Below are 20,900 nucleotides of genomic sequence, written 5' to 3'. Positions count from 1 at the left end.
ACTCCCTCTACATTGACCATTGCCTGTAGGTAAGTTGGATATGTCTCATATTCATTTAATAGTATCCTTGTGTATTTAAATTGGACAGCTTTACAATATTCCAATATATCAGGGCTTGCGATTCTCCCTTGCTCATTTTATTCTTCTGAGTTTCCTTCAGGCCATCCTTGTCCCCTTTGAGGCCCAAATAAAACTACTCAGTTACCCTTGCAGTTTTTTTATCCACTCTTTTTTAAAGCTTAAAATATATGAAAATTTGGGTAGGATTGTAATCTTTACTATGTTTGACCACCCCATAAAGGGTTAGTGGAAGGCCCCCCCCAGACCTTGATTAGTTTCCTGATCTCTCCCAGTACTTTGTTAAAATTCACTTGAGCTATTTTGTGTATGTCATTTACTAATTCACACCCTGATACCGTATTTTCCTGTTTACTAGTGGGTTGTTGCTATGGTTGTTTCATTCCATAATGTTAGACTTCGATTGATTGACCAGACAGCCCGTTACCTTTCCATATTGGTCAAGAGTATCTTCTATTGCCGGGAGATATCCTGTAAAGTTGTTAGTAAATATCATTAAATCGTCTGCGTATAACACCGCTTTTTCTCCCATCCTTGGCAGATAAAGGGAGTTATTTCCCAGTTACTCCTGAATTTATTCGCTACTGGTTCAATGCATAGATTAAACAGTAGAAGGGAGAGAGGGCAGCCCTGCCTGTTTCCTCTCTTGATAGTTATATTTTCGGTAAGGCTGCCGTTTACTAGAACCCTAGCTGTTGGTTTTTTATAAAGTGATTTTATGGCTGCCAGAAAGGTTTCTCCTAAGTTGTATTTTCCTAGTACTGCGTTCAGAAATGGCCAGTTAACTCTGTTGAATGCTTTAGCTGCATCGAAAGTGATAATTGAAAGGGGGATATTCTCATGTAATGCTACATCTTTTGCTCCAATCAGTTCTTGAGTTAGCTCTTGAATTTGCCTCCCTCTAATGAAGCCTTTCTGGTCTGAATGTATTAAATGCCCAATTACCCTTCCTAATCTTCTCGCCATAATTTGTGTATAAAAATTGTTGTTCATTAGTGACATGGGTATGTACGAATCACATTTTTCTGGGTTGTTCCCAGATTTTAGCAATATGCTGATAGTTGCTTCGTTCCATGAGCCTGGGAGGTCTCTTTTGGTGAGGAAAATATAATTTATTAGCTCCGTTAGTGGGAGGACCAGACCTTCTCTTAATGCGATGTACAACTCATTAGGGACAGCATCAGGGCCTGCGGCTTTCCCATTTCTTAGACCCCGGATTGTGTCGACCACCTCCTGTATTGTGATCTCCATTTAGATCCTCTCTTTGTTACTGTGACAATGTTGAGAGGGCTATCGTCTCCAGGTGACTGCTGACTTGATCCATTGATGAAGTGATAGCCTCGGTGTAGAGATTTTCAAAGAACTTCATGAAAGCTATCTCAATCCCAGAGTCTGCCACACTGGGCGTTAGTCGATTGTCAACCTGAATACTTTTTATTTTGTTCCGAGTTTGGTCTGTTTTTTTTCCCATGCGAGCATCTTGCCACAGACCTCCCCATATTCATAATGAGACGGTTTACTTGCCTCCCATTTGCATTTTACTTTGACCTCTAGAGTATCTGATAGGGCTTCCTTCTTTGTTCTAATTTATTCTTCCCTCCTTGCTGCCACTCGCGGGTTCTCTTCTTTCCCTATTTCTATTTCTAGATTTTTTTATTTCATCTTCCAGTCGGCTAATTTTGCTCATTGTTCTTTTATATTTATATGCCGCAATGCTTGGTAGGTTCCCACTGATGGCTGCCTTATATGCGTCCCATGCTAATTGTTTGGAGGTACCTTCCCTATTTAGTGTAAATATTTGTTCCATCTCTTTTGTTTGAGAGTGTTTTTAAAAAAAGGATCACAACACCTTTAGTACAGCAGTCTTGGCTCGTACACACATATGAGTCACCCCATTTCTGGTTTTTAATAATGTCGACCCACTCATCCATTAATAGATGGGTTTCCTGTAGTATTATTATTTTGCTAACTGTTGTCTTCAGATAATCCATAATTTTTTGTCGTGTCTGAGAATCCTGATTCTTAGGCCATTGACATTCCATGAAAGGATATTAACTATCATTGAGTCTTTTTTCTTTTCTTATGTCGTGGGCCTCGAGTTACCTTGCTGCTCCTAAGTCTCCACCTCCTCAATTCTGCACTATTTGGATTTTTTTCCTTAATATGCTCCCCCGTGCACCTTTTCTCAATTCCTTTCCTCCCCCTCCCTTTTGTCTTCCCTAGGCAGGGTTTCCTGCCCATATGAACTTTGTTCACCAGGCTTTAGCTGTGTTTGAGTTGTAATTTCATTTGTTCGATGAAGTACTCCACTTCTTTAGGCTCTGATATTGTACATTTTGTTCTTTCACATGATTCTTAAGGAGGCAGCAAAACGCATGTGTACAGTTGCTCCGTGGGACCTTAATTGCTGCATCTGCTGGTTCAGCTCCCACTGCCTATCTTGCGTTGCTTTGGAAACATCAGAACAAATTCAGAATATCTAGTCTTCCTTGGTATAGGAGCAGGCCTTAAGGGCTTCGTTTTGGGATTGTTTCCTTAAGGACATAGGTTTTAAAGTTTATTAGTATTTTCCTAGGATTCTTCCTCGGTTTCCCTTTTCCGAACAGATTCAATGTGTGTCCTTTGAATGTCCTCTAATAAATCAACTGATTTCAGCCAGGGGAAACTCTCTTCCAGTAGAGCAATCATGAATTTTTTGATGTCATCTCCTTCCAAGCCCTTCTGGGGCATTCAGAACTATTAGATGTTCCTCCTGGACGTGTTTTCCATGGATTCTATCTTGTCCCTGAGGTCTCCTTTGCTTGTCTTTAATTGTTTAGTTTCTTTTTGGTTTGCTTCAACCTCCTTACTCACGGCTTCTACTGTTTTCACTACTGTGGTCCTCGCACAAATTAATAGGTTTATTTTGGTGTCCAGGGCTACACCGGTCTCTTGAAACAGAGGTGGCAAAGTTCATCCTTATCGCCATTATAATAGCTTCCATTAACTTTTAAGTGTTGTTTTGCGTTGCCTTGAGATTTTTCTCTTGTCGCTGTGGGGTTCCCTGGGCTGGTGTTGATCTCTTTGCACCTGACTCCCTCTCTCCAGTTGCATGCGTCATAAGGCCTTTATACCTATTGCTGTACAATTTTCCTATGATTCCGTCCCCCTTTTCTTTACTTCTTGGGTTTCCCTTTTTTGTCTGGCTGCTTGGGCCTCCTTGTTTTTCCTGCACTTTGAAGAAGGACCTCAGGAAGGGTGTGACTTTTATTTTGGGACCTGGCCCACTGGGCTTGTTTTGTCTTGTCCTGTATAGGGGGGGGGGGGCCTAGTGGCTGACCTGAGTTTTTCCTTTTTTCTTGTTGTTCACAGGAGCTATATTGCCTCCCCCTTTTTTAACTTGTGTAAATTGCCAGTTAACAGGTGTCTGCTTCTAAGGCAGTAACTGAGTCCTTTGTCATGTGTTCAAACCACCTCACTTGCATTAGCAGGGCAGGTTGAGCTTGCTTGTACCCCTTCTTCACTCTCTTTGCAAACAAATGTTGAACCTATTCCTTGGGCGGATTTTAACAGATATGCGCCCCCTTAACCTCACTTACCCTCTTCATGCATTCATTTCAGTGCCCTCTGCTGCTACTTCATTCTCCACCCTTTTCTTCCTTGTCCTTGGGAGAGGTCGTGCTTTTCTCTCCAATGCGCCTATAGTCATCTTTTTCCCCCGAAGGAGATCCTAGCGGCGGACGTCAGATTGCTCGGGCACACCGCAGCTGCTTCTGTCCACACACCAGGTGGGCTGTCCGAGCATCGCCACGTCTCGTGGTCTCCCAGTCCCGCTTGCCCAGGGCTACTGTCCCATACTCTGCATCGTGTCTCAGATGAGTGCTCATTCCTCATTTCGTTTCCCTTAATTTGTGTAAATGCGGAGTGCTTGCTTTGCAGATTTCTCCGTGGTCTTTTCTGTGCTTGCTATTCTCCCTTTTGCCTGGAGAGCTCAGAGCTCCCAACTGGGCTCGTCAGTCGGACGCCATCTTCTCCCTCTATTCACTGATAACCCACACCTCAATGCAGTTTTAGAAACATTTACTATCTTCAGTGCAGTATAACAACAGAATACCCTAAGCCTGATGGGTCTTACCCAGGGGTGCAACTAGATCCGAACTTCAGGAAGGGGGCTAAGACTCCCAGCCAGGGCTGGCCCTAGCACTGGTCGCGCACCGTGCATCAGTCTTTTTTAACTCCCCTCCACCATTTCCTCCTTCTCTATGAATTCCCTCCCTACCGCTTGCCAACAATGCACCTCATCTCTCTTTAGCCCCTTTCTGACAAACATTTCTTTTTTTTTATAGGGCTACTCGTAGTTTACTCACACTTAGTTCTGTGATCTGCATGGTACATGTTCTTCGTAGCAGGCACATTTACCCTCTGCACTGTGTGGGTGACAGGAGTGCCCATGGGAGTGCATGGTGAGCGATGGAACAGTGAGAGAGTAGGGTGAGAGGAGTGACTGCAGGGTGAGTGAGGTGACCATATGAATTTGGGTGTGGATGTGGGACGTATGAATGTCTGGTTAGTGAGGGCTTTTTTGAGTGAGATTGTAGAGTGAGCAGTGAGGGGGACAGGTGAGTAAAGTGTCACATGAGTGCAGCAGTGGTGGCTCCTCCACTAAGGTGGATGAACATCCCCACACTGCTCAATAGGAAAAATAAAATGATAATAACATATTGTTATTATCATTTTATTTTCACTATTAAGGTCAGTGTCGGGCGGGGTGGGGCCAGAGAAGGGAAAGCGTGGTGTTTACTCCCTAAGTGCACATGAAGTGTTTGGCCCGCCCTCTTGGGCCGACCAAACAGTTCATGCCCACTTTGCATGTCCCCACCATGCTGCATTACACAGCCTGTTGAGGAACATGCGCAGGCTCTCTGTTCCAGTCTGAACGCCGATCCACAGCGCTCAGACAAATTACAATGCTGAGTTGCAGCATTGTGATTGGCTCAGGTGTGTGCCCGAGTGCTTCCTGCTGCCTGCCGGGACAGGAAGATGAAGAGGACGGAGGATAGGCCGCAGCCGGCTGGCTCTTAAAGGGAAGTCATTTTTTTTTTTTTAATTAGATAACTCTCCTCCCAACCCCCCGACTCACCACCCCGGTCTGGTTGCAGCCGCTACTGGAGTGCAGCGTGAGTAGTGTGCTTGTGTGACTGCAGGGTGAGGTACATGGTGAACAGCGGACTTGCATTGTGAGTGCAGAGTGATCACTGTGAGTGCATAGTGAGCGGTGTGCTCATGTGAAGCAGGGTAAGTGAAAGGAGAACAGCATGAGTTCATGGCGAGTGGCATAAGTGCAGTGTGGTCACTGTGAGTTCAGAGTAAATGATGTGAGTGCATTGTGATCGCTGTGAGTGCAGGGTGAATGGTGTGAGTGCATTGTGATCCCTTTGAGTGCAGGGTGAATGGTGTGAGTGCATTGTGATCGCTGTGAGTGCAGGGTGAATGGTGTGAGTGCATGGTGATCAGTGTGAGTGCATAGTGGTCACGGTGAGTGTGAAAGTTAAGGGTGAGAACGAGGAGTGCATTTTCAGAATGCAGGGTGCATTCCCTGACACTTGAAGTAACTCAGCATGTTATTGAGGGCTTGCGTAGGGATATAAGTTAAACTATTGCTATTATGGCATTATTCAGGGTCCGGGCTGGACTGGCCATGGCGGGGAACGGGTGATTTCTCAATGGACCGGAAGGGTGGGGGCCGGTTTTGGGCCGGTGGGGCCGTTTTTTTTTAGGGGGCCGGTTTTGCAGCAGTGCTGCAATATCGGTCCCCTGTACCAAAAGCTGCTGCAATGTTTTCCACATGCACCCTGCCCCCAGCGGCCGGCCCGCCTCAATTGCCTTGGCCAGTTTGCGTTCCCAGTCTTGTGATTAGGGTTCCCAGCTCAATTATATTGATGTCCCAGGCTGTACAAAAATAAGCAGCCCCCTAAAGGCTATTTTCAGCACTTACCTGTGCATACTTGGAAAAGCAAATATAAATAGAAAGCACTTTTAATTGTGTTCTAGGAATGCCTAAATGATCCATGACTGATAATTATAGGGAACAAAGACAGAGAAGCCACATTACAAATGAATACATACTATTTTGTTTATACCCTAAAAATTGTCAAGACGTGGCCTTTGCAGGCTATTTACACAACAAATGGCTGGTATTTTTCTTTTGGCAACCCTACTTTATTTTTCTTTTCATGAAAAGCATTCTCACTCTACGGCAGTAAAAGTTAAATACAAATATAAGGAATAGAAAGAGTGGGTGCCCAGGGGGTACTGGAACCAGAAAAAAAGCTAAGCCTTGTTAACCAGTTTACAAAGGTATGTAAATAGGCAAATTGTCTTTCAAAGACCAGATAAGACTCCAGACACTGCTCAGCCAAGCCCACAGCAGCACGAGCTGCAGCAGCCCGGGTTTACACACACAATGGGGTGAGGCTGAAGCCCTTTCAGCCCTATGGGCATTATGCGCCTGGTCATACCTCAATGGTCTCTAAGCGTCTCGCTCCAAGTCACTCGGTGCGGGCAATTGTTTTGTTATTCCAGGGAAGATTAAATTGGGGAAACAAGTAAATTGTACTTCCCTTAGGTGATTGCTTCCAATTTGAGAAGACTACAGTATAAGGCAAAAGGCTTGTGGTGAGAACTGCACACAGCAGATACAGATGATATACATAACTCACACGTTCATCAGATGCATTTATAAATTGATTACATGTTGCTGAGCATACCACATTTGGAGGAGATCTGCACAGCAAACATTGGGGAAATAACAGTCTATGACCATTCTTCAGTCATTATATATATGAAATAGGAGCCAAGGAGCCACATCGTAGCTGACACGTACATTCTTTACTGCTGAGAGACCCTGCAACTCAATTGGGTAAGGTCAAAAGAGGTGCCAATGATTCAAGGCCATCTCACAGCTGCTGCAGCTAAAAGGCAGTGTCTCCATGAATTGTAAGTTCAGAAACTTCAACAGGAAATCCAGGAGCTTCAAGAGGAGAAGGCAGGGAACCACACACAAGAAAATGCATGTACGCTAATTGCAGCTAGGGATAGCTACTCTTGCATTACTCTAATAGGGAGAAGTTTTCCCTCCTACACCTATGGTTAGGAAACTATGGGGCATATTATCAAGAAATGGCGTTAAAATTATCGCCGCTTTAGCTGCAGAAAACTGCTGCTAAAGCGGCGATAATGTGCTTGATAATATGCCCTTGAGAATTCCCATAGAAGCCCATGTTCTGGTGTCAACATGGGCTTCTATTGGAATTCTCTGCAGCATATTATCAAGCCCATTATCGCCGTTTTAGCGGCAGTTTTCTGCTGCTAAAGCGGCAATAATTTGAATGCCGTGCTTGATAATATGCCCCTATGTTGCTTGTCACAATGTAAGCACTGATCTAGCTAGGCTGTTTTGAGGAAAGCAGGAGAGGAATATGTCAAAGAGATACACATCAGCCTCAGGCAGTAAACTGGTTGAGGATGCAGAGAAGCTCTAAGAATTCTGCCTCTTCTGGTTGGACTTGAACTTCGAGTGAAGCTTACACAGATCTCCAGTAATTAGTGCAGGGGCTCAGGGAAAAGCTCTGGCACTCTCCATACTGAATGAAGAAGTGAAGACAGCCGTAAAGGCACTGAAACTTTATAAAGGGCTTGGGCCTGATGGGATCAAGGCCCAATTTTACAAGACATGCTTAAACAAGATTGCTCCAAAAATGGAAACTTAATTTACGTTTTGCATCAAAGCAGGCTTTGTTAACTTCCTTCATGAGGTAAGATATTACCTCAGTCCTACCCAAATGGGGGAAAGTTATAGGAAAGAGTGACCCCTACTGCCCCATTGCACTATTGAATATTGACACAAAATTGTATACTTAAATCTTACAACAAAAATGACAGAGCTGTTCCTGTAAGTGGAAAGATAAGGGAAGGGAAGAGGGAAGAAATTGTGTTCACGGACAATTGCAATATTGGATATTGAGGCCCTCACACAACCTAAAGGGTATCGTGATTCACGTACCCCTTCGGATGTATCGCGTCATCATCGGGCTGCTCCTGCGTCGAGTCGGCTGGTGCAATACCCGACGGGCTCTTGTTTAAGGAGCACTTTAGTGGAGGTCTTTTTATCCAATGAAGCCGGTAGTTGCATGGGTGTGTGGGGCCCTAGGGTGATGTAGATGAAGTGTGTTGATTAAAAATAGGGGTCGAAGTGCTTACTCAACCAATTTATTAGGAAGCCTTCTCCCCTAATTAAAAAACTATGAGGTTGAGTGTTACTAACTTAGGGTTATAGACTAGGTTATATACACTGCCTCAATAAGGTCGACATGTTTCTCGCTCCATTAGAGAAATACTCTGGCGATTTCTCAGGACCAAAAGATATTCTCTATCTACATCTAAAATTCATCATAATGTCACAGTTGTAGTGTTACCTGCAGCTCGGTCTACCTGTAAAGGGATAAAGGCCAAGGAGGTTAAAGAATGCAGGGAACAGTCACTGTGTACTGACATTGAATATCCCGTGAACAATTGAGTGCAAATGTGGTGAAAGTGCACTCTAGACGTGAGGGGTGGTAAAAAAGTTAGTGAATCTGAACCCTGTGAAGTGACTTCTACTACAAGTGATGAAAGTGAAATTTAAATTAATAAAGGGACTTACCCTAAGAATTCCTAAGGATAGTCCACTGCAGTTCCTGGTAGATAAACACAAGGAGTTCCTCGCGTTCTGTAATTATATAGGGAGAAAGCTAGAGGAACGGGGGTGGTTAGAAATAACATACTCCAGGGTTGTTAGTAACCCCTTCTCTTATTGCCAAAGTCAGATCATAAAACTGGCAAGTGTGGTTAGAAACAGGTTATTCTTGGATTAAAATAATACCTTCTCTGGTTTCGTTAAGGCATTAACGGGTCATTATCTGAAGAGAACTACAGTCGGGGAGGACTATAACCAACACCCCTATATCTGGAGATGGTTCAGTCCCTAGTCTCTTACTAAATAAATACATTCAGTAGATGTAAATGTGGCCATCTCACGTACTCTTGTCAGAATAGTTTGTGTGCTGTGATTTCGTTTGTCAGATACATGACCAGACACAACATTAAATAGGTTCACATTAAATACTATCTCATTTAGGTCTGGCATTGACAGTCAAATCTATACTCATTCAATGTTGAATCTAGAAGTGAAGATCACCCACATAGTAAATCTATGAACGTTGAAGGAGCCACGGTAAATAAGCGAGTAGCACCTCAGTTAAAACTCAAACCATAACGTGGGCTCAACAAAGTGAGGTTTCTGTCTATTTAATGACACGCCGGATCCCTGTTTCAAAAATATTATTCACCCCGTCACAACTCAATTTACAAAAATAAAGGGTCAACAAGTAAGATTTGGTCTACTTACTGACACGCCGAGTTCGTGTCTCGTTTACACCTACCCCGTTCTACCAGGACTGGGTGGCGATACTCCGAGTCTCGTGTCGGTATATGAAGGCAGCGTCTGTTAGATTCAGACCCGGAAGTGAAAGATTTACTATGTGGGTGATCTTCACTTCTAGATTCAACATTGTATTTATTTAGTAAGAGACTAGGGACTGAACCATCTCCAGATATAGGGGTGTTGGTTATAGTCCTCCCCGACTGTAGTTCTCTTCAGATAATGACCCGTTAATGCCTTAACGAAACCAGAGAAGGTATTATTTTAATCCAAGAATAACCTGTTTCTAACCACACTTGCCAGTTTTATGATCTGACTTTGGCAATAAGAGAAGGGGTTACTAACAACCCTGGAGTATGTTATTTCTAACCACCCCCGTTCCTCTAGCTTTCTCCCTATATAATTACAGAACGCGAGGAACTCCTTGCGTTTATCTACCAGGAACTGCAGTGGACTATCCTTAGGAATTCTTAGGATAAGTCCCTTTATTAATTTAAATTTCACTTTCATCACTTGTAGTAGAAGTCACTTCACAGGGTTCAGATTCACTAACTTTTTTACCACCCCTCACGTCTAGAGTGCACTTTCACCACATTTGCACTCAATTGTTCACGTGATATTTAATGTCAGTACACAGTGACTGTTCCATGCATTCTTTAACCTCCTTGGCCTTTATCCCTTTACAGGTAGACCGAGCTGCAGGTAACACTACAACTGTGACTTAGAATGCTCACTGTTTATTAAGATATTATGATGAATTTTAGATGTAGATAGAGAATATCTTTTGGTCCTGAGGAATCGCCAGAGTATTTCTCTAATGGAGCGAGAAACATGTCGACCTTATTGAGGCAGTGTATATAACCTAGTCTATAACCCTAAGTTAGTAACACTCAACCTCATAGTTTTTTAATTAGGGGAGAAGGCTTCCTAATAAATTGGTTGAGTAAGCACTTCGACCCCTATTTTTAATCAACACACTTCATCTACATCACCCTAGGGCCCCACACACCCATGCAACTACCGGCTTCATTGGATAAAAATACCTCCACTAAAGTGCTCCTTAAACAAGAGCCCGTCGGGTATTGCACCAGCCGACTCGACGCAGGAGCAGCCCGATGATGACGCGATACATCCGAAGGGGTACGTGAATCACGATACCCTTTAGGTTGTGTGAGGGCCTCAATATCCAATATTGCAATTGTCCGTGAACACAATTTCTTCCCTCTTCCCTTCCCTTATCTTTCCACTTACAGGAACAGCTCTGTCATTTTTGTTGTACATTCTGAGGGCACACACAGCTGGACCTTTTCATAAAGCGCCTTTACGCCCCCCCCTGTTCATTCTTTAGATATATACTTAAATCTTAGCCACTAGCTTAAATGAAATACTTCCCTCCCTGACCCGTCCGGACCAGAGTGGGTTTGTACAGGATATGACAACATAGACTTAGAGCTACTAACCACATGGTTGAAAACACTGTAATTAAGTAAATTCCTAAGATTTGCTGTCATTAGACTGAGAAAAGGCTTTTGGCCAGGTGGGCTGGTCCTTTCTATGTATGATACTTCAGCAAAAAGATCCTCTAATTTTGCAAGCCTCACTGCTAGTGTGGCTCTTAATGGGTGAACTTCACAAGCTTTTGATATCCATAAGGGCATAGGACAGGAATGCCTTCTGTCCCCTCTTCTATTCACCATCTTAATAGAGCCTCTCTCCAGTCAGATTCAACAAACGGAAGAGGTGGTGTGTATTCAATTTGCCACCTATAAATATAAACCTTCCCTTTATGCAGATGATGTATTACTGACCTGAGGAGCTTCTTTCTTCCCAATGTGATGACCCTGCTTCTGATCATTTAAATCAGATTCGGGGTACAAAATCAACTATGATGAATCTCAGGCTCTGAACTTAACTTTACATAAGGCTGAGGTGACTACCTTACGCCGAGGCATCCCATTCGGATTGCGCCAAGATGCCTAGGCAGCCAGGAGAGCTATCCCTTACTAATTTTACAATTACAACTCAGTGGGACCTGGTGTCCTGGGTAAGTTGATTATCTCAAGGGTGGGAACAATTAATGTTATTCAAATAAATGGTCTCCTGCATCTACTGTACATGTTCCTGACCATTCTGATCTAGGTGGAAAGGGGGTATCTAAATCAGAACCCCACAGCAACTCATGCAGTTTTTATGGAGAGACAAAGTATCCAGGGTGTCTCAGTAGCTCCTGATGTAAAGAAGAGAAGTGGGTGGTTTGACAAAGCCCAACATTTCTCTATATTACATAGTGGCCCGCCTGAGAATAGCAGTGAGAAACATGGACCACACCAGGCTTCGTGGATCCCTATTGCACTTGGATTGGCTAGAATGGAAACTCAAACCACTAAACAACTACTTAGGCACTCTGGTTGGTATGACACTGCATTTTTGGTATAACTCGGTAGATGCTTGAGTATTGGGGTTATATCCTTCACCTTACACTCCTATTCACCATATTAAGGAGTTCACCCCAAAGGCATAAGGTCAACCATTCCAGCATAGGAGGACGGGGGATTTAGGATGATTTCCGATATGTTTGAACATTGTGGTCCGAAGTCATTTCTGCAAAATAAACAGTAATTTTACCTCTCTGAAAGGGAACAACAATATTATGCACAACTCAGAGACTGAGGGGCCTTATTATGAAAAGTTCATGCAGCGCAGCAACTAACCTTGCTGCGCTGCACTGTTTTGCATTACTCTAGATTTATGAAGCCAATCAGCGCATCGCAAAGTAGCTTTGCATGTCTTCATAAATCTTACGTAAGGGTTACATCATGCGCATGTTGCAAGCACGACGTAAAGCACCAATCTCATAATCTGCTCGACTACCATTCAAGACAATACACTGCCTGAATCTATCTCTTTTCTCTAAACTGGTGGGCACTAAAAGGTACAATAGCTAATATCTACCATGTGTTGTTGGCACAGGGAGTTCCCCAAACTTGCACAACAAGCAGTGGGAGAGGGTCTTAGGTAAGCAGATACAATAGTGAGAGTGGTTGAGCAGGGACATACACCCCCCCTCCAAGTCAATCTCAGGCAAGGAAGTCCATTATAAAATAAGGTTGGGCTGGCATTATACACACTCCTACCTGCATTAAATGTTGCCGAATGTCAACCCTAACTACTGGAGAGCTTCTAAGACTAGCAGCAGTGTGCTGCAAATTTCGTGATAGTGCCCTTTGGTAAGCCCCTTTCGGGAGGGGGTCTTGAGGACTGGTATATGGTCCTTCAGTGTCTTGGAACAGTTACACTAACTATTGCCTTTTCCTGGAAGAAAAATCATACCCCACCACTTACCCAATGGTACCCTAAGCTCTGGGCTATTTTAGCTTTTGAACAATTAGCCAACAATATGAATAATACCCCCTTGCACTTTGGATCTAACCTGAAGCGATATGCAAGATTATGATTAAAGATCTCCCTAGCACTATGTAACCCTCTAGGTGGAACGCACCTCATCTTTTTGACTGAGGACCCATGGTAGGTTCCCTCACTGGGAGAGAAAGCTAACATTTTGGAGAAATATTGCTGGGTAGGTGAAAAGTGGATTAGTGGACATACAACTCTTAATAGAACATATGGTGGGTGAGATAATACATTCCTGGGGGTGGGGGTGATTTGGTAGCAATATTGTTAGGAGAGGTTGTTTATTATTGTTTCCATCTTTTGCTTTGCTTTCACTGCTGTTGACATATAAAAATGTATTTACTACCTTCAATAAAATTGAAGCACCACTGTTGCCCCATTGCTTATTGGACAAGTCAAGACAGTTCATGAAACTTTTCAATAAAATACTTTACTAAAAATGAGGAGGAGTAAACATGAGGCAAGGATTACAATTTGGAGGCACTTTGCAAGGGATCTTGATCTTTTCAAGAAGAAAAGATAGAATTTGGGCATTACACGGACCTTTAACATGGACATGTTCTAAAACGCAACGTTCACTTATCTAGAGGACTCAATGTTCTGTGTCAGTGTAACCTGTCTGTTATAATGTCATCCTAACCCCAATTTAGTCTAAAAATTTTAATATGTGTTATTTTTGCCATCACTAACACTGCACATTGTTCAACAGAACCACATGTGTGCCTTTCTCAAGGCTGCACTGCCCAACCTTTTCCATGTTTCAAATGTTTGACAAGGTTTCAAAGGTTCCAAAGTTGTTACTTGCCTCCTGAAGCAGTAATAAGGTGTTTCACAGTGCTCCTGCATCCCAGCAATAAATCTCAAGTGACCTTAACCCAACCTGAAGATCATTTTTTAAGGAGGAGAAACATATAATTTGAACCTTGGTACACTACAGGGTAGAGCTTACAACTACATCACACCCATCTCATTTTATTAGGTTGATATTTAAGGTACCAGCCTTATTGTCTACAGCTTCTTTTGTTAACTTATTTCACTTTTCTTTATGGGAGTATTTACCACCACCAGAGTAGTATTGATCCTGGAAGTCATTTTGACTTGGGTGATAGTGCTTCCGAAACATTTTCTGCACTCTGGTGTTTAAAAAGTGTGCAACCTGTAACTGTACTCTATTCTATTGCCTTAAAATGGTGTAAGATGATGTGTATGCACTCTGTGGAAAAATAATGTTTCATCCATGTATTGCTGCTTCTCTGTGTTTAGCTGATGGACTATGGTTTTCCTTTCTCTAGAGTTGAGGAGGTAATAAGCCTAAGCTCGCTGTTGTTAACCATATGACTGAGGTTTTGAGGTTCTCACAATTTGTTTGTGAACACTGTGTACAATATGAAAATAATAATATGCTCCCACGTTGGTGCCTTTGATAGTAGAAACTCCATAGAATTGATTCAACCCAGAGTTATGTAGTTCTGGATTTGTGAATTGTGGAGAAAGTGTGCTTCCTTGCAATAACATAAGTGTGCTCGTCAATGGTCTCCACACAAATAACTGCCTCATCTGCATGCATGTTAGGTGATGTGAGTGCTCCATTCCCCAGACATGACCCACTGATCATGCAAACATTTTTTAATTTTGACCCTCACAGCTGCCTTACATCATGTGTTCAACTAAGCGAGAGACTGTAAAACATTCACACTGCAAACATTTACTCAACACATCACATTGACTCAGCTTTCATCATCACAGAACCCAATCTTAAATTTCTCTACTACCTCACATCACCGTCCTGGAAACTGAGGAGAAGTTTATATCATTAAACTCTACAATAGGGCTATGTTTCTGTAGCCTGTGGTCATACAAAGTATAAAGTACTACATCTGTCTTCAGCAACTCTAAAGGAATACTGTGATGAGTATCTCTGATAGTACTGTGAAAAGGAATGTAATTGCAACTTTACTACACTTACCCCAGTAAATGTGTGCATTGACCTTCGATCTAACTGCACTGAGCCATTCACAACAGAGACTCAACCTGGTTCCCAGTTTCAGTTAATCTTTGTGTTTAGTTGCACCCATTGTCAAAAAAATGCTGCTAACTGCTTCAATTGTGATTAATCTGGGAATTAAGTATTTATATTTTAGGTATGTTTTTAGAATGTCATTCTAATTTCCTCAATCTAGTTTGTTTTGGGCAGATAATTGAATTTTGTGCAACACAATTGCTTAACAGATTCAACTAGTACCATCATACAATACACGAAGCAGGATCACTGTTTCTAGGCAAAGGAAGAAATAGCATGAATCTTGCCTGGTTAAAATTGGGTGCATTTAAAATCTTTTACTACACAACCAGTGTGACTTGTCATATAATTTAGGCATGGAGAAAACGGAGGCATTGGAAAGGTTTGCCAGAACCTATAGAAGAGGAGAGTGTGGAAAAGAAAAGAGACTTATATTTAAAATCTCCAAAAAATTAAAAGAATTTTGAGGATAAATAATTAATTTGGATATAACAAGTTGTATGGACAGATGTAACGAAAGAAGGAAACCATTTTAAGCTGTGTCACTGTGCTATAGTTGTTGACTAACACATGCACATTTGCGATTGTATGTTATTTGCTTATGGGATATCATCTAAATATGCACATAAGACCTGTCAAACCCAAAAGAAGGTTTTGGCCCTCAACTGCAATCTTGAGGAAACCATTTTTAAAACTATCTGGATTGAGTAAACCTTGGACTGTGTAGAAGAGAAGTGGCCGACTTCCAACCAACAAGTGTGCAAAGTAAGGAACGATTCTCCATGGAAACAAACTGTGACACAATTAGGGATGATACAAACAGAAATAGCAGGAATACTAATGATGGGAAACAGAAATGTCACAGATGAGATGTGGAAACTCTGGTCATTGTGCTTATAGTATCAGTTTCAGGGACAAGGATTACATTTCAGGAAATGTGGAAGAAGTAACACTGTTAAATAATCATTACCACTAGTGGATTTCCAAAGTGAAGACCTGTCACCATCTAAATGAACCAATTTCTGCCAGAAATTTAGACCTGTTTGCATATATGGATGTACCTACGTCATAAGAAAAAGTGGGTTCCATCAATAACACTTTTCAAAAATGTAATTATTTAGAAACGTACGTGTCACTGTTTTACTTTATGAATACCATAGGGTTCTTTCAGTTACAAACAGCACTTCACAAACAAGTCAAATAATTCAACGTTTTTCTGACCATTTGATAGTCTGGTACTTATGATTTAATCGTATAAACATAATTTAAAGGACCTAATTCACAAAGGTAACTTGCACTTTTTAAGTAATTTACACTGTTGAGTTAGTTTGCTACTTTTGCTTATTCACAAAATTCAATTGTAGATTACTACAAAATAAAAATAACGGTAGTAGGTACAGTAGTACAGCACAACTCATGGCCAACCACTGGAACTGCAGCACCCTCCCACAGAAACAAATGGACTTAGTGTATTAAAATAAAACCCCTTAGGAAATAATGTTAAATTAAATTAAATTAAATTGTTTAAAATAGGTAAAAAATAGAAACAAATATGATTTGATGAAAAGATATACAAATAGTAGATATCTATTATTCAATTATAAATTATTTTAATACTCCATTTTTAATAAAATATACCCAAATAAAGTTCAGTTCTATACATTACTTTTATTAACTACTAAAACATAATAAAAATTACTGTTGTATTTAGGTGAGAATATTCTTTTAGTTTAAAGTTCAGAATAAATATGTAAATTTAATATAATATATTTCCATTAATTAAAGATTTATTTATAAATTAAGAAGACATTAATGTAGCATTTTTTAGTTTTGTTCCACATTTCAAATAGCTATAGAACATTTTTCATATTCCCTATAGCTTACCATATGGAGACTTAGAAGTTGTGGCAGAGATCTCTGCATGGTAATTCCAATGAGATTCTTTGCTCAATGATTCAAGTAAAAAAGGCTGAACAGAACTACACCAAATTTGGAGTGAGGGTGTATCTTTACTCAAGGAGGTGCCTCTTCTTGTTTCAGTGTAAATCTGTCGACCATATTTTTGGAAATTAATGTTGAAAAAGGTCCTCAGTTTGGGCATCAAAAAGTTAAATTTGATGAAAAGCTGGTCCGTTTATTCACTGATCCTCTTCTCAAATTAGTTTTAGAAATATCAGGAATCCCATAGGACTAAGGAGCTTCTTCACCTGTCGTGCACTGTGGATTCACAAATCCAGCACTGAATTTGCAAATCTGTTGCATTCTGAATGGCTGGTTGTCAAAGAAACATTTTTGTTATGAACATCCTAATCCTCATTGGGCGCACTCAACTCCAAGATAGGATAAAGAAAAAGGGCATATGGGGGTAGAGTGAATTAATCTTGAGCCATTGGGACATGTGAGAGGCACCAAGGGATCCCCAGGCAAAATCAAAGTATAGAATAATAATTTTTATCATGGTATTCATGGATCCAATTCTGGATCCTGAATCTTAAACTCTCATGGAGTCCCATGGACCCTCCTGAGTGGCAGGTTTCACAATTCTGGTACAGGATCTACAGATCCTGTGAAAAAATGTCAGTACAGTGGCTAACGTCCACACATGGGGGATGCTTTTGTCACCCTAAGTGAGAAAGGTATGCCCAGACATGGGTCCTGTGCTCACTGAGCGACTGGATTCAAGCTAGTCTGGCTGATGAGGGTTGATACCCCCAACCCAGTCCCAAGATGCGTGCCTCCAGTTCAGGGATCCACCTGGCTTGGCAGTTCAGGCTGGACAGTTCCCATGGGGTGCAGAGTCAAGAATGATTTGCATATGGCTGGGTCCAAACCGGGGTGGCATTGTGAGCATCAAAAGATTGGATTAAACCCATATCTGTGGCTGGGGTTGAATGTTTGATTTGATCAGCATTCCGCCCATCATTTTTTTTTTGCTTTGTCACCCTAAGTGGGAAGAGGATGCCCAGACATGTGTTCAGTGCTCATTGTGCCACTGGATTCAATCTACACTGGCTGATGAGGGTGATACCGCAAAATCGGTCCTAGGATGATTGTTTCCAGTCCAGGGAGGATCTAGCCTGGAAGTCTGTGCCGGACTGTTCCCATGGGTGCAGGATCAAGACTGATTTGCCTATGGCTGAGTCCAGGCAAAAAAATGTTGGTTAAACTCAGATCTGTGACTGGGGGAGAATAAGTGATTTGTGAAGCGTTCTATCCATGTTTAACTCACAATCATTGTCTGAAATTGCGCTGTATATTTGATACTTTTACGATTATATTTGTATAATCAAATAAAGATTTATTGATTGATTGGGGAATAAATCCCGATTAACACTGTAAGTGCAGGTACAGAGGCCCGCTGTCCCTGCAGGCCTCCATCCCTGCATTCAAAGCCAATTACAGGGGTCACATACTGCGACAGGTTCAATAAGTAATCATTAGGCAGGATAATTTGGAAACCACTGAGAAAGTACAATTTGTGAATCAACCGATTAGTAAACCAATCGCTGTGCAAATTGCACATCACCGATCACTTGAAAGCAGCAATGCAACACTTCTCAGTGCGCCCTCCTTGCAACATGATGGATGCGTCAGAATTACAGACGTAACTCCAGCAATGTGTCCTTTCTCATGGGGCAAGCCCCATTTAAAATTGGGCTACGACACCTTTACGCCTGCCATGAGGCAGGCGTCAGGTTTTGCGTATTGGCGTCCTAGAAATGGCGCCGTGAAATTTTATAGATTTCACTGAGCCACTCTTACGACCCTTTCTTGCGGGGGAACGCCCACCCTGCATACATTATACCTGACTCAGGTATAATGTAGCATAGGGGTTTTCGAAGTGACGCATCTGCCTAGATGCGTCACTTTGTAAATATGGCGCAACATGGTGCATATTTTACACCACCGCTGCATCACAAAAAGTGATGCAACAGTGGCCCAAAAGTGACGCAGGGGTTCATAAATAAGCCCCATAGGAGCAGATTTATAAGCCCAGTGCCCACTTTTGCGTCACTTTTCCCATGTTAAAAGTGAAGGAAAAGTGGCGCAAGGGGCTTGTAAAGCTGCTCCTTAGTGCTTATGGATGTTTACGTTCCCAACCGGTGGTTCAATTGTGTAAAAGTTTCAGAAAGGTATAGCTAAGGTAAAATACAATGTATTTGTTTTCTTCTAAAATAACCTGGAAATTGCTATTTAACGAACTGGTTCACATCTCATTAGAAATAGTTTATTGCCCTTTTTCCTGCTCATTAGCATATTTTAATCATATCAGATGTCGCTGAGCCTTATCCTCTAGTTCACATTGGCTAAAGAGATAACCTCTGACATCAACAGCGGTTTCATTACATCTGCTAGTTAGTTCATTTATCATGAACTGATTCAATCTGACTTAATCCAAGTAGTTCATTGAGTCTGCCGAAATGTGGAGGGATTATTGAGTTTTCTCCTTCTTTCAAATAAATATTTTCACAAATTGTGATGTCTCTTGCAGCTTTTCAAAAACGCAATCTTCTTTCAAACGGATGCAAACAGGAAAATACCTATACACAGCCCTTTTAAGTGTCAGCTGCAGTTGATCGAGATACATTTAAAGGCATACTTTGCACTATTGTACAGTTATAATTTAGCAACTAGATAGCATGTGCCAGCTCACTTCGTTTGCACTCTCACTTTTCCTGATCAAATATTGGATAACCATTATTATTAAATATAAATCAATATCTAAGTAAAATGGCTTTTCTCAAAGGGGGCAATTGGTGTTGTGGGACTTCCCAAATAGCGACCCATCTATGCAGGTGGCTATGTCACAGCCCATGCTGTAAATGTGCTACATTCCAGTATTCACTTGGCACGCTTGGCATTGACAAGGGTGAAGTAGCGGTCCATGGAGGGAGTTCCGTGGGGCGATGAGGCGGGGCGGGGGAGGGGCAGGGTGGGGAAATGTAAACACCGGAATATGGATGAACGGAGGTAAGTACACATTTAAATAAATAAAACGAATTCCTTTGGAATGTGTACTTACCTCCGTTCATCCTTATTCCGGTGTTTACATTTCCACACCCTGCCCCTCCCCCGCCCCGCCTCACCGCCCCACGGAACTCCCTCCACCGACCGCTACTGCAAGGGTGGCAGTTTAGACCTATCATCTACGCTTGCCAAGGGGTACTGTGGAAAGCAGTCCCTTCCTCCTTACCTGACAGGGCACACTTCTCATAAAGAAATACACCCGGAGACCAGTTTGTCCCACTTCACTACCGCCATTAACAACATCGTCATGAGCATGGAAGAGGTTAACAACATGGCTGTTTATGTGGTCTAAGGGTGTCAGAGCTTCTCTGAATTAATCTATGTGTAGTAGTTCTACCAGTGTTTCGTACACCCTACGTGACACAAAAAACTGGAAAACATATTTCCCCATAGAACTTCCTCATTAGCACACACTGAGACAGCAGATGGAGTTATGTTTACTGATGGGCCTCATTATCATTCACTAATCAGCTCCATCTGACTTACACATAGAAACCAGCTAACCTCTTGAAAGCACCCCCCTCAAATTTCAGCCCCAAAATCAGAACAGAGTTGTGTTGCTCCTTTGTTCTCACACCTGGAGATTCCCTTAACTGCTGTGGTGTTTCCATAGCAAGTGCTGAACCCTTATTTTGATATTTGAGGTACTTTGGGGCATATTATCGAGAACGGCGTTAAAATTATCGCCGCTAATAGAAGCCCAGGTTCACACCAGAACCTGGGCTTCTATGGGAATTCTCAAGGGCATATTATCAAGCCCATTATTGCCGCTTTAGCGGCAGTTTCCTGCTGCTGAAGCGGCGATAATTTTAACGCTGTTCTTGATAATATGCCCCTTTTACACCTTTATAGCCTTTTTCCTACATAAGGTATCCCCACCAAATCACACTAAGGGCCATATCAGCA

The sequence above is a fragment of the Triturus cristatus genome, chromosome 8 (genome assembly GCF_964204655.1).
Source record: "Triturus cristatus chromosome 8, aTriCri1.1, whole genome shotgun sequence".
In the NCBI taxonomy this organism is placed as follows: Eukaryota; Metazoa; Chordata; class Amphibia; order Caudata; family Salamandridae; genus Triturus; species Triturus cristatus.
Note: the sequence above shows the minus strand (reverse complement) of the source record.